General features: G+C 31.6%; 1 long non-coding RNA gene across 1 annotated transcript; it reads left to right on the top strand.

Moving 5' to 3' along the window:
- Positions 1 to 479: 479 nt before the first annotated feature.
- Positions 480 to 4,899, top strand: LOC131102203 (uncharacterized). The gene is made up of 3 exons (XR_009119409.1): positions 480 to 605; positions 1,658 to 1,792; positions 4,255 to 4,899. It is a non-coding gene; the product is annotated as an uncharacterized LOC131102203 (long non-coding RNA).
- Positions 4,900 to 15,721: the final 10,822 nt, after the last annotated feature.

Genomic DNA, 15,721 nt, shown 5'->3' with positions numbered 1-15,721 from the left:
ACTTGGGTTGTTTATATTGTTTATTTTTTTATATTGTATATTTTGTACTTTGTACTGATTAACTGATTCTGTACTCTTGCTGCTGTACAATGCAAATTTCTGCTACTTTACTGGACTCATAATTCAAAAATACAAATAAAATACAATACAAAAAAAGTACACACAATTGATTCCCTATGCAACTTTTAACATGACAAAGCACAAACCCAATGTAGCTTGTATTAGCATGTCCGATTTTAGCATTAGCGATTTTAGCATATTTTTAAAACATAACTTATTGAACATTTTTATGATATAACAATTAATATTTAAACACAATGTACTAATTTATTAATTACAGCTACTTAGGACGTTGATATGTCAGTCCTGAACACCAGCTTCCGGTGGGCTAATTGCTTCCTTGTTCTGGCTAAAACCGGAAGTGATGTAACGGTCCTGAAGCTAGCTTTATTGACAACCGGAACAAGACAAAAATCGCACAGCTGAACTAAAGTGAGTGTTGTTTCCTGTCTCTTTGTTTTCATTGTACATTAAGCTAAATTCTGGTATATTAATATATATTAGTGTATATTTACATTCATACTCCGTAGTCCTTCCCATCTATTGTGAGTATCTGCTTTTTTCTACTTTTGCCTGTCGACTCCATGTGACATGTTCATGAAAGTCTGTATTTTTGACAATTGAAACGCTCTCTCACTCCAAAGGGTAAAATGGCGATTCCCGAGAGCCGCTGTATGTTTGATAATAGCACAGTTAATCAGTAGCGAAATAATAAATGTTTACATGCCTCTAGCAGAGCTGTAATAGGCATGCCTTAACTCAATTGCTCGTCCTGCCGTGTTACAAAAGGAAAATAGGCACAGCGTGACTTTAATAGTTTTTTTTGGAATGTATTAATGTCTCTGTTTATTGAATTACTAAACAGCTTTTTCATATTCATTTAACTTATGTTTACACAAGCTGGGGTAGTAAAATGGTACTGTTGTAATGATACACAGGATTTTTTTTTAGGATTAAATGTTCTAGTTTTGGAGTAATAATAATGTATTGAAGTACTCGAGACTACATTGTTTAAAAATTGTAGTGCAGCCTTTTTGTTTTGATTTATTTAATAACCTCATTTTTTATTGCTTGTTGTTGGCTTATTGTTGTTACTACTGCCTGTGTGGTACAGTAATTGTTATTTTCATGTACGCATTGCTTACCTTGAACCCACCAGAAGCCCCGCATGCTTTTTGCTTGAAATTCTGATTATTATAATTCTGAATTCATAGCAGACCACTTAGGCTACAACTAAATAATACCGTAATTTCCGTAATGTATAAGACGCACCGGTATTTAAGCCACACTCACTAATTTAGAGAGTGTGTGTACGCATCATAAAATATTATTATTATTATTATTATTATTATTATTATTATTATTATTATTATTATTATTATTATTATTGTGCCATATTATGGCACAAGGAGGTCATTACTCAATATAATGTATCAGTCTGTCTCACGGTGTCACCTTACAAAGAACCCTAAACTCATCACACAGCAACTTAACACTCAAAAAGTAGCTAAGAAATCTCCAAGTACCCATATAATTTTACAATAATAAAAAACAAATATTTCTATGTTTTCCCATAATGCATTTCGTCTGATGAAAGGATTTTCATTGGAGCAAAAGCGGCACAGAAAATGGAGGAATTCATGGTGCTGCAATGCTGCCTCTGTCCACCAGAAGGAGCCACAGGAGCTCAGAGCTCACATGGAGGCTGACATCAATGCAGTGTGCCCGGCAGGTACGAATGCATGCTGTGCTTGTTATTATAATAGTTTTTTGTTTGTTTTTTTAAACTCATAATGGTACTTGTGAGTGTGAATGGTTGTTTGTTTATATGTGCCCTGTGATTGGCTGACCACCAGTTCAGGGTGTGACCCGCCTTTCGCCCGAAGACAGCTGGGATAGGCTCCAGCACCCCCCACGACCCTTGTTAGGATAAGCGGCAGAAAATGAATGAATGAATGAATATTGGTACTTTTATTGTATGTTTCTTAGCTAACCTTTACATTTTTTTAAAATTTATTTAGCCCCTCATTCAGAATCCTTATGCGAAATATAAACACGCATTGTTGCTTATGTCATATTAACACGTTTTATCGCGTTATAATGCGTTGACTCGGTGTGAGTGGGACAATATTTTAATACAAATAAAATAAAATTAATGAATTAAAATAAAAGATTACAGAATCAGTTAAGCAGTACAAAATACACAATATAAAAAATAAATAAAATAAAATAAAAAAAATTTAAATTTTTAAATTAAAATAAAATATATACAACCCAAGTATTAACAAATGAACAATTTTACAAATTATATACAAATACAGTTTGCAAGATAATATGAAATATGAGATGAAATATATGACCAGTCTATACACTATGAGATCTTGCTAGTGAGTTAATATGAGTTAATAAGAGGTAGTAGTTCAAAGTCTAAAAAAAGACTAGGGGCTTCTACACTAGAAATTCCCTGAGAGACTTATCAAACAAATATATCTAAGTTTTGCTTAAATATGTATATTGTTTTAGTAATAATAGGCCATATTCAACCACAAAAAAGCATATAGTTTTGGAAGAAAAAAGTGTTACCGCACAGTCCTTGAAGGTCAGTGCAAATATAGGCAAAAATAAAAATGAAACTAGATTTTTTCCGTAAACGAGATAAGCCTAAGGGTACACAAATATTTCAGATGCTCTCCGTTGATAATGGACATGATACTGTAGTGCGGGGAAATTGATTAAAGCACTTTGTCTTCAGTCATACCTATCTTGTCCGGTAGCCATTGACGATCCCTATCTTAACCTTACCTTCTGTTTGGTTTGGACCTTCCAATCTCTGGCTTCATTTATGTACCGACTGCTACAGTGTCTATCTGGAAAAAACATACCAGTGGTTACTAAGATGGTATTTTACTTAGATATGGCGTTTATGTCAGGGTTCCAGTAGTGCGGGTAGTTGAAATTGTCATGGGTGTCCCAAAAAACCCCAGAAGAAACCAGAAACCAGAACAACAAACTGACAATTTGGAGTCGTCAAAGACCGAGAGTGGAATCAAACTCAGGTCTCCTAGCTGTGAGGCCTATGCGCTACCCACTCGTTTCACCATGCAGCCTTAAAAATATATTCATTCATTTACTACCGCTTATACTCACGAGGGTCGCGGTGGGTGGGGGATGGCCAAGGGTGGAATTGAACTCGGGTCTCCTGGCTGTGAGGCCTGCGCGCTAACCACTTGTCCGCTGTGTAGGCCAAATAGTAAACAAAGACGTATAAAATGACTTGTTTTTCCGCAAAAAAATATGTTTTGATTATTCACATTACTCCACACAGAGACGGCCGAGGGTGGAATTGAACCCTGGTCTCCTAGCTGTGAGGTCTGCACGTTGCATGCAGCCAATATATTGGTGGTATATGTTTGTATATTTATTAGTTATAACTTGGGAGTGTTAAGTTGTTGTGTGATGAGTTTAGTGATCACCCATGCATGCACGGGGAGAACATGCAAACTCCACACAGAGATGTCTGAGGGTGGAATTGAACCCGGGTCTCCTAGCTGTGAGGTCTGCACGTTAACCACTCGACCGCAGTGCAGCCGATATATTGGTATATGTTTGTATATTTATTAGTTATAACTTGGGAGTGTTAAGTTGCTGTGTGATGAATTTAGTGATCACCCATGCATGCACGGGGAGAACATGCAAACTCCACACAGAGACGGCCGAGGGTGGAATTGAACCCTGGTCTTCTAGCAGTGAGGTCTGCGCGCTAACCACGCATTCGCATTTACATTTAGATTTAAGTAAAATAGTTAAAATGATAGCATGCTAAAAGTTAGCACGCTAGAGCCTTGCATAATAGCACCAAGTACCAAAAGTGCCAAGACGGTATCCGAGGGTGGAATTGAACCCGGGTCTACTAGCTGTGAGGTCTGCGCGCTACCCACTCGCCCGCCACGGAGCCTTAAATATAAATATATATTTAAAATATGAATCTTAACTACAAATATAAATGTTAAATCTTACAATAATAAAAAAAAGTACAACCACCCAAAATATATGGTGAAAAATAATAATAATAATAATAATAAAAATATCAGCAATGGTTGGAAAGATAAAGAAAAGAAGACACCAGATAAAAGTATCAGGGGCGTGTCTTCATTGTTCCGAAACCCAAGTCCACCAGATGTTTGATCCCCGTAGGTCTTGTGTGTCAAACCGGACAATGAGACTAGAAGGACTCCGGGTGCCAAATGCAAAGGAACATCCCCAACACGCTGCAGCGGTCTGGCTGCTGGCCTCGGCCCCCCCTGCCAGATGGAACGCTAATCGCAGAAACAGCATGCAGCTCCAGCCGCAGTTAGCCCCGCCTGTCTGGACGCAATGCAAGACTCTAAGCTCCATCTTCAGCAACCATCTCCACCTCCATCTGTCTTCTTCAATCGCTGACGCTTTTTCCGTGTTACATAAACGTCAAACAGCTAATATCGTCTACACATATTCTTTATTATGTCTTCTCATTTCTATACATTTGATAATTTGTTTAATGTATAACAAAAATTGGCCAATTGCCACGTGCGGGTGTTGTTCACCGGCCCTTGTCACATTCTAAAAATAGAATTTAACAAGAAAATGGTAATGGTTTAATTTACAATTGAATGCATCCCATAATCAGTTCATAGTTCCACATGTCCAAAAGGAGTAGGAAGAAGCAAAGCTTATTAAATCCGACCCCTCCATCTGGTACTTCAATCAATTACAATCAATAACTGTTACATTTGTTCACTTCCTGCTTTCCTAATATAGTTTAAGTTTGTTTGTTTTTTTTTTGTTTTTTTTTTTATCCTAAAAAATGTAGTTTTTAAAATTTAAAATTTAAATTTTATTTTTTTGAAATTTTAAGAAATTTTAAGAAATTTTAAGAAATTTTAAGAAATTTTAAGAAATTTTAAGATATTTTAAGATATTTTAAGATATTTTAAGATATTTTAGAAATAAGGAGTTAGTTAAAACAAAACAGCAAAAATACATTTTACAAGAATTAAGTCAAGTATTAACTCATTTCTTTACGTTAACTCTAATCTAACTCTTTTAAGTTTTTAAAAAGGTGATGAACACAAAAAGGTGATGATACAACTCCACAATAGAAGAGAGCATACATGATGCAATTTGAAGCTGAAAAAATGACCCACATTCCAAAAACATGCTAGGTTAATAGCATAATTTAAGTTATATAAAGTTAAACTTAAACTATAAAGGTCATATTATTATGAGAATAAATTCAACATATTATGGGAATAAGGTTGTAATATTACAAAAATAAAATTGACCAAAACTACTTAAGTAGAACATTGAAATATTTGGAAAACTAAAAAAAACAACTATAAACTTTAAGAAAAATCAGCAGAAATTTTATAAGAATAAAGTCAAAATATTTAGAGTAAAAATCGCATTTTAAGTACAAAAAAATTCAATAATCGTATGACATTATGAAGAGTATTTTAGTTGCATAGATTTGAAATATTAAAGAAAAAAATCTTTTTTTAGTCGTATTATGATGAGAAACAAACAAATGAAAGCAAAAGTGTAATTTATGGAAAAACTATTTTGGACAAAAAATTAAAAATTAAAAAATTAAATAAAAAATTAAAATTAATTATGGAAATAAAGTCAAAATATTATGAAAAGACAATTTAGGAAGATTGTTTAAAGAGAAATATAAAATTTTTGGACAATATAAAAAAAATTTTAAACAACAAAAATGGAGGAAAAGAAAGGTACAATACAGAGTACGCAAATATATATTTTTTTTTAATAAATGCCAGCTTTCACAATGCTTTTTCCGAGATAGTATTATGAATTCAAACATTTGCCAGTCTTGGCATGACGATGGACCTACTTAATGTATTGAATTGTGTACAAAGGCTGGTTGGAGGCCCGATTGTGCGCCCCGCAGGCCATCCAAAAGTATCTGCATGAACGCAGGCTAAGTCTTTCCGACGTTGTTTGAAGAGACTTCTGGGTCCAGGTGGTTGGTACCGCTGCCAGATCAATTACCAAACAGCACAGTAGCACGCAACACGCGTGATGCATGCGGCACGCCGTGATTTTGGGAACTCATTTCATTCTGCACAGCTCCTTAAACGGGATGCTGCTATTTTTTATATCCTTATTGCAAAACAGTCGTCATAGCGACGTAGCGATGTAAACATCTGTGCATGAAAAAGCACGACAGAAATTGACTTTTAAATCAGAGTTTCTTGGAAAAACTACAAGGTAGATCATTATAAGCAGCTGGTGGCAAACCTCCTGAAATCCTACAAAGTCCTTAGCTGCAATATGTCACTGAAGATACACTTCTTGCATTACGTCGCAACACCATGCGGCTCTAAGAATAGAGTCCAAATATTAAAAAAAATATAAATAATATTATTTTATATTAATAGAATAATAGAAATAAATGTAAAAAAATAGTATTATATAAAAATGTAATTCTAAGAATAAATTTACAACAAGAAAGCTGAAATAGTTGGAAAATAAAATTAAAATAAAATAAAAAAAAAGAAATTAAAAAAAAGGCTGTCCAAAGTGCGACCCGGTGGCCATTTACGGCACATCTGTTTTTTTTTTTATAGGCCCGGAACACATTATTAAAAAAAAAAACAAACACCAAAAATAAAAAAAACTCATTGTTAACTTATCAAAGTATTGTAAAAATATTAAGAAAAAAAACATTGTAATTTAATGACAATAACATAGTAAAATCTGAAGAAAAATGACATAATTTTCATATATTAAAGAAAATATACCTTTTTATAAATTACGTAAAGTTATGAGAAACAAAATCAAAATAAATAAAGTTGTAATCTTTTTTTTTTTTTTCAAAATTAGGTTGTGGAAAAAATTATAATAAGGCTGAAATAGCGTTCATAAAAATCTATACATGAATAAAATGGCCGATTATTAGTTTAAAAACAATGCAAATCGATGAATTAAGTGATTTCACATGGATGCTAACGTTCTATTTTCTCTTATTACATCGACTATATTGGGAAAATGAGTGTAAAGGCAACAATAGGGGTGTTATATCATGTCTAGAGGGCTCTAATAATGTTAAAAACTGTATTGAGAAGGTCTTAAATCGATTTTGTACGCGTTGATCACAAAAATATTACATTTTGGTGGATCCACTGTGGTGACCCCTAGCAGGAGTTCCAATATCCTGTGAAGATTTTTTAGCTGATCCTCGTGTGTGTGTGTGAGCCTCACCTGAAACTTTGATTTGATTTGATTTTTTTATACCCTCAAATCAATCATGTTCCCTGAAGAGGAGTTCAAACCCCAACATGTTCTATTTGATCTTCTATGCTCTTAGAATGTTCCTACACTGCTAGATGTCTCCGATACAACAAAGTAAAATATATGATATTTGTAGACTCTAGACTCTGTACTGGGAAAAATAGTAAAAAAAAAAAATCCAACGCAATATTTTTTCATCAATTAATTAATAAATTATGGCAGTTTTGTGGTAGACTATTGTCTATTATTCATCAGACATATTAAAATACACATGATAACGGTCACTAGGTGGCAGTAATTAGACAAAACATTAGCTTAGTTAGCCACCGTATGTCTGACGTGATGAAAAAGTTCTCCTCCCATTCCATGTGGAAGTGGTGAGTTAAGAATAAATAAATTCAAGGGTAACTGCTTAGCTCTCTAGCATAAACCATGAATAATAAGAGTGTAAAAGTGACTGTAGGTGTGTTATATCACATCTGCAGGGCTCTGATAGGAATAATAATGGAAAAAGTTGGATTCCATATTAATAGATCAAATATATTCATAGTTTCGTAGCACAGAAAACAACCAATTCACCATTCATTTTCTACCACTTATCCTCACAAGGGTCGCGGGGGGTGCTGGAGCCTATCCCAGCTGTCTTCGGGGCGAGAGGAAGGGTACACCCTGGACTGGTGGCCAGCCAATCACAGGGCACATATAGACAAACAACCATTCACACTCACATTCATACCTATGGACAATTTGGAGTCGCTAATTAACCTAGCATGTTTTTGGAATGTGGGAGGAAACCGGAGTACCCGGAAAAAAACCCCACGCATGTACGGGGAGAACTTGCAAAATTAGTATTTTAGTATTAGTATTTTACTATCAGTATAAATTAGTATTAGTATTGTTTATACACTGTTTGAGTATTAAGTTGCAGTGTGATGAATCGAGTGCTGTTAGCAAAGTGTTTGTTCTCAGTAAGACATTCACATTCACCTTCATACCTATGGACAATTTGGAGTCGCTAATTAAGCTAGCATGTTTTTGGAATGTGGGAGGAAACCGGAGTACCTGGAAAAAAAACCCACGCATGCACGGGGAGAACATGCAAACTCCACACAGAGATGGCCGAGGGTGGAATTGAACCCTGGTCTCCTAGCTGTTCCGCCCCCTTGCGAAATTAGTATTTTAGTATTAGTATTTTAGTATCAGTATAAATTAGTATTAGTATTGTTTATCCACTTTTTCAGTATTAAGTTGCAGTGTGATGAATCGAGTGCTGTTAGGGAGGAAACCTATGGACAATTTGGAGTGGCTAATTAATCTAGCATGTTTCTGGAATATGGGAGGAAACCGGAGTACCCGGAAAAAAAAACCCACGCATGCACGGGGAGAACATGCAAACTCCACACAGAGATGCTCGAGGGTGGAATTGAACCCTGGGCTCCTAGCTGTTCCGCCTCCTTGCGAAATTAGTATTTTAGTATCAGTATAAATTAGTATTAGTATTGTTTATCCACTTTTTCAGTATTAAGTTGCAGTGTGATGAATCGAGTGCTGTTAGGAAGGAAACCGGAGTACCCGAAAAAAAAAAACCCACGCATGCACGGGGAGAACATGCAAACTCCACACAGAGATAGCCGAGGGTGAAATTGAACGCTGGTCTCCTAGCTGCGAGGTATGTGCGCTAACCACTCGTCCACCGTGCAGCCTTTGACAAATAATATTTCACATATAATTCCCAAATGTTCAACAATACACAAAAAACTGAGCTATGGGAATGTATTCGGATCATTGTCCAAGAACCTGATACTCGAATCGTGGACTGGTGGACTCAAATCTCTAGAACGACCTCATCTGTGATTGAATACGAAGTAAAACAAATCCAAAACTGTAATACTAGAAGGTAAAAAAAACTGCAACAAAAAAACTGTTAAATCTTAGCTTGAGTTCCTGGAGTCAGTGTTCTCTGCGTGGTGCGTTCAAGACACTGACACAGTGTGTAATGGACACTGACGGGGCATTTGTGCTTGTCTGCAAAGAGCACATTTGATGCAGGCTCATTAATTACCACGAGCGAGGCAGCCATCTGAAGCCTCCATGTTGCCTGCCCATCACCTGCCTGCTTAAGGTTAGAAATCATTCATTGCTTGTAATGTCCTGGAAACGTACGTGTCCGCTTCCTGCAGAGAATAGCAGCCACTGTCAAGCTCTGGCAGGACTCCTTTGTCCGCAAAATGAAGGAACAGCTCGTGGTAAAGTACTATCACGGTCGGAGGAAAAGGTTCAGGTGGCTAAGTCAAGAAAATAATTTATTTTTTACATGTATAGCGTAGCATAGTCAATCACATAACGTCATCATACGCCACGTATACATGGACCCAAATAGTCCAATTTCATTCGGTTTATTTGCTCAAACGGAAAGAATCGAACCTTTATATACACCTCATTCCGAAAAAAAAAGTGCCAGTCCGAATGAAAATATAATGGTATTCCCGGGGGTGGAATATTCCTTTCCGCAATCCGATTGGAAAGTTGTCAGGGTGTGTTCTTCTTTGTGGTGTTTTTCTTCTTCTGTTGTTTATTCGCGGTTGGCAAGCTGCTTTCGTTTTTTTTTTTATTGGCCCGGAACACATTATAAAAAAAAAAAATCACTAAAAAGAAAAAACTCATTGTTAAGTTTATGAAAATATAGTAAAAATATTAAGAAAAAAAACATTGTAATTTAATGACAATAACATGGTCAAATCTGGAGACAATAAACCTAACATGATTTTGGAATGTGGGAGGAAACCCGAGAGAAAAGCCACCCAAAATGCGTCCCAAGAATAAAGTCCAAATATTTAAAAAATATATATTTTATATAAATAGAATTAATAGAAATAAATGTACAAAAATAGTATTATATAAACTTGTAATTATGAGAATAAACTTACAACATGAAAGCTGAAGTAGTTGGAAAATAAAAAAAAAAATAGGAGAAGAAATTAAAAAAAAAAGGCTGTCCAAAGTGCGACCCGGTGGCCATTTACGGCACATCTGTTTTTTTTATTGGCCCAGAACACATTATTAAAAAAAAAAAAAAATAACACCAAAAAGAAAAAACTCATGGTTAACTTGATCAAAGTATAGTAAAAATATTAAGAGAAAAAACATTGTAATTTAATGACAATAACATGGTAAAATCTGAAGAAAATGACATAATTTTTGTATCATAAAGTTCACATATTAAAGAAAATAGACCTTTTTGCAAATTCCATAATATTATGAGAAACAAAATAAAAATAAATAAAGTTGTAATTTTTGAAAACTAGATTGTGGAAAAAGTTATAATGTTAAAAGAGGTGGAAATAAAGTCTTAATATGTGAAGAAAATTTTTAACAAAAAAAAAACACCAATAGGAAAAAACTAATTGTTAACTTTATCAAAGTATAGTAAAAATATGAAGAAAAAAACATTGTAATTTAATGACAATAAAATGGTAAAATCTGAAGAAAAATTACATAATTTTTGCATTATAAAGTTCACATATTAAAGAAAATACACCTTTAGGAAAATTCAGTAAAGTTATGAGAAACTAAATAAAATTAAAAAAAAGTAAAAGTAAAATAAAAAGTTGTAATCATTGGAAAATTAGGTTGTGGAAATGTTCTAATATTAAAAGAGGTGGAAATAATGTCTTAATATGTGAAGAAAATTTTTAACCAAAAAAAAAAGCACCAATAAGAAAAAACTCTGAAGAGAAATGACATAATTTTTGTATCATAAAGTTCACATATTAAAGAAAATAGACCTTGTTGTAAATTCCGTAAAGTTATGAGAAACTAAATAAAACTAAAAAAAAGTAAAAGTAAAATAAAAAGTTGTAATCATTGGAAAATTAGGTTGTGGAAATGTTCTAATATTAAAAGAGGTGGAAATAAAGTCTTAATATGTGAAAAAAAAATTAAACAAAAAGGCTGAAATAGCGTTTGCAAAAATCTATAAATGAATAAATTGGCCTATTATTAGTTTAAAAAACATATCGATTGACAAACTGATCCGGAAAGCAGTTTTCGGTGTATATTACCGAGGTAACTTTATTCACAAGTCCAGTTTTATTAAAAAAAATATATATATATATCTATATAAAACATGTCTCGATTTTAATTATAAAATATTAGCAAGATTGAATGTGAAATTTCGACCATTAAATTGTAAATAAGATCAATATTTTGTGTTTATTTTGTTATAACAACAATAAAAAACCATGCATTTAGTCATTTCTGGCATTGAAGCGAAGGACAAAAGGACATAGTTTTTCTATTGTTGTGTATTTCGACTATTTATGTAGTGAAGGGAAAAGGACTCCAAGCACCGTCGTGGTGCTTTGAATTGCCCCAGCAGCCCCGGCCTGTTTTCCTACTGTAATTGTGTTGTATTACATTCAGTTCCAGCTTACTGGGTCTTAGGATTTGCCACTTTGTAGTTCAAACAGGTGTGACGTTTCTTTTGTCCTTGACCGTTAATTGGGAGCAGAAAAATGTGACCGATGTGTTTTTTAGACTCATCCATGCTTGAATAGAAGGTGAATGTTGCATCGAATAAATGAGTGGATAGTCACTCGGACAGTCGGACTGGATTGCAGAATTAACAAATTGGTCCAAACCCTCCATCCATCCAATTCTTGATTTTATTCTCAAAATTTTAGCTTTTGTTTTCCAATATTTCAACTGACTTTATTCACATATTTCACTTATTTAATTTAAAAAAATGTTTATTTTTATACTTTTTATTTTATTTAGTTTATTTTATTACTTTTTATTTTTTTACATTCCAACTGTTTAATTTTTTTTTTATTGGCCGGGAATACATTATTTAAAAAAAAAAAAAAACACCAAAAAAAACTCATTGTTAAGTTTATCAAAGTATAGTAAAACTATTAAGAGAAAAAACATTGTAATTTAATGACAATAACATGGTAAAAACTGAAGAAAAATGACATAATTTTTGTATAATTTTGTATGTAAAATAAAAATGAATAAAATAAATTGTGGAAAAAGTTATCATTTTAAATGAGGTGGAAATAAAGTCTTAATATGTGAAGAAAATTTTTAACAAAAAAAAACACCAAAAAGAAAAAACTCATTGTTAAGTTTATCAAAGTATAGTAAAAATATTAAGAGAAAAAACATTGTAATTTAATGACAGTAACATGGTAAAAACTAAAGAAAAATGACATAATTTTTGTATCATTTGTATGTAAAATAAAAATAAATAAAATAAATTGGGGAAAAAAGTTATCATTTTAAAAGAGGTGGAAATAAAGTCTTAATATGTGAAGAACATCTTATACTTTTTATTTTATTTAGTTTATTTTATTACTTTTTATTTTTTTACATTCCAACTGTTTAATTTTTTTTTATTGGCCGGGAATACATTATTTAAAAAAAAAAACACACACACAAAAAAAATCATTGTTAACTTTATCAAAGTATAGTAAAACTATTAAGAGAAAAAACATTGTAATTTAATGACAATAACATAGTAAATTCTGAAGAAAAATGACATAATTTTTGTATCATAAAGTTCACATATTAAAGAAAATAGACCTTTTTATAAATTCCGTAAAGTTATGAGACACAAAATAAAAATAAATAAAGTTGTAATCTAATCTTTTAAAGTTATCATTTTAAAAGAGGTGGAAATAAAGTCTTAATATGTGAAGAACATCTTGGAGAAAAAAAAAACACCAATAAGAAAAAACTCATTGTTAAGTTTAAGTTTAAGTATAATAAAAATATGAAGAGAAAAACATTGTAATTTAATGTCAATAACATGGTCAAAACTGAAGAAAAATGACATAATTTTTGTATCATTTGTATGTAAAATAAAAATAAATAAAATAAATTGTGGAAAAAGTTATCATTTTAAAAGAGGTGGAAATAAAGTCTTAATATGTGAAGAAAATAAATAATAAAAAAAACACCAATAAGAAAAAACTCATTGTTAAGTTTATCAAAGTATAGTAAAAATATTAAGAGAAAAAACATTGTAATTTAATGACAATAACATGGTAAAAACTAAAGAAAAATGACATAATTTTTGTATCATTTGTATGTAAAATAAAAATAAATAAAATAAATTGGGGAAAAAAGTTATCATTTTAAAAGAGGTGGAAATAAAGTCTTAATATGTGAAGAACATCTTATACTTTTTATTTTATTTAGTTTATTTTATTACTTTTTATTTTTTTACATTCCAACTGTTTAATTTTTTTTATTGGCCGGGAATACATTATTTAAAAAAAAAAAACACACACACAAAAAAAATCATTGTTAACTTTATCAAGGTATAGTAAAACTATTAAGAGAAAAAACATTGTAATTTAATGACAATAACATAGTAAATTCTGAAGAAAAATTACATAATTTTTGTATCATAAAGTTCACATATTAAAGAAAATAGACCTTTTTATAAATTCCGTAAAGTTATGAGACACAAAATAAAAATAAATAAAGTTGTAATCTTTGGAAAATTCGGTTGTGGAAAAAGTTATAATTCTAAAAGAGGTGGAAATAAAGTCTTAATATGTGAAGAAATTTTTTAACAAAAAAAATTAATAATAAGAAAAAAGTCATTGTTAAGTTCATCAAAGTATAGTAAAAATATGAAGAGAAAAAACATTGTAATTTAATGTTTCAACTGACTTTATTCACATATTTAACTTCACATTTTTTATTAATTTAATAAAAAAATTGTTTATTTTTATTTTTTTTTTTAACTTTTTTTCTGGCTTTTAGAACATATTTGTATTGTAAGTGGCTCCCTGCTAGTTTTTTTACTGCTGTGATGTTTTGTTGTACTTTGTTCATTTTTGTTGCATTGTTTTTCCTCTTTGTGATTACAAGAGATTACACAATTTTTAAATCGATTATAAATCGGAAAAGAACAGCATAATATTTCTGATTTAATTTTTTCACAATATAAACAATAATCTTTCTGGGAATAATGTTAACATGGGTGAGAATATCTGAACAAAGCAAACAAACCAGCAACTCAGTACAAAGAAAAACAACCATTTTCTCACAGTTCTACGCTGTGCCACTATAATATAATAATATCGCCGTCATGGTGTGCTTCAAACTTATGATTTATTTATATTGAATATGCAACATTTTCTTCTTTCAGGGGTTTTTGAAAAGTAGGGCTCGGTTTGTTTATCAAAGGCTGATAGAAAAAAAAAAAAAAAAGTGTAATTCATCCTGAAATGCTGCTGCTCATTGAAGTCAGTGAACATGAAAATTGGATTCAGGTAGATAAGTTAATCTGTGAGTTGGATCCTTTTACTGTTGACCTGAGAGAGCAAAAAGGGTGGAGGTGGGGGGGGGGGGGGAACCCTGCTACTGTGTCTACATAACATATTACGATACAAAAGTCTATTATTTATTAACGTGGGACTATAGACTTGGAATGTGTATTTATTGACCCCTGCATTTAATTACACTACATTCCAGCATCTAATGACCAAATGTAGCTCTGTCGGATATCCGTTACCGGAAAGACGGTATACTCATTTTTGGAACATTTATTTTCAATCCAATTATGGCACATCTGTTTTTTTTATTGGCCGGGAACACATTATTTAAAAAAAAAAAAAAAAAAAACAGAAAAAAAAAAAACAACTCATTGTTAACTTTATCAAAGTATAGTAAAACTATTAAGAGAAAAAACATTGTAATTTAATGACAATAACATGGTAAAAACTGAAGAAAAATGACATAATTTTTGTATCATTTGTATGTAAAATAAAAATGAATCAAATAAATTGTGGAAAAAGTTATCATTTTAAATGAGGTGGAAATAAAGTCTTAATATGTGAAGAAAATTTTTAACAAAAAAAAACACCAAAAAGAAAAAAAGTCATTGTTAAGTTTATCAAAGTATAGTAAAAATATTAAGAGAAAAAACATTGTAATTTAATGACAATAACATGGTAAAATCTGAAGAAAATGACATAATTTTTGTATCATTTGTATGTAAAATAAAAATACATAAAATAAATTGTGGAAAAAGTTATCATTTTAAAAGAGGTGGAAATAAAGTCTTAATATGTGAAGAAAAAAAAAAACACCAATAAGAAAAAAACTAATTGTTAAGTTTGTCAAAGTATAGTAAAAATATTAAGAGAAAAAACATTGTAATTTAATGACAATAACATGGTAAAAACTGAAGAAAAATGACATAATTTTTCTATCATAAACTTCACATATTAAAGAAAATAGACCTTTTTGTAAATTCCGTAAAGTTATGAGAAACAAAATACAAATATAGAAAATATAGATATCTATATAAAACATGTCCCGAGGTTAGCTCCATTTATTTTCATAGCTTATTTCA

This window comes from Doryrhamphus excisus, chromosome 14 (assembly GCF_030265055.1).
Source record: "Doryrhamphus excisus isolate RoL2022-K1 chromosome 14, RoL_Dexc_1.0, whole genome shotgun sequence".
Taxonomy (NCBI): Eukaryota; Metazoa; Chordata; class Actinopteri; order Syngnathiformes; family Syngnathidae; genus Doryrhamphus; species Doryrhamphus excisus.
The sequence above is the reverse complement of the archived record's forward strand: the minus strand, read 5'-3'. Positions and strand labels throughout refer to the sequence as shown.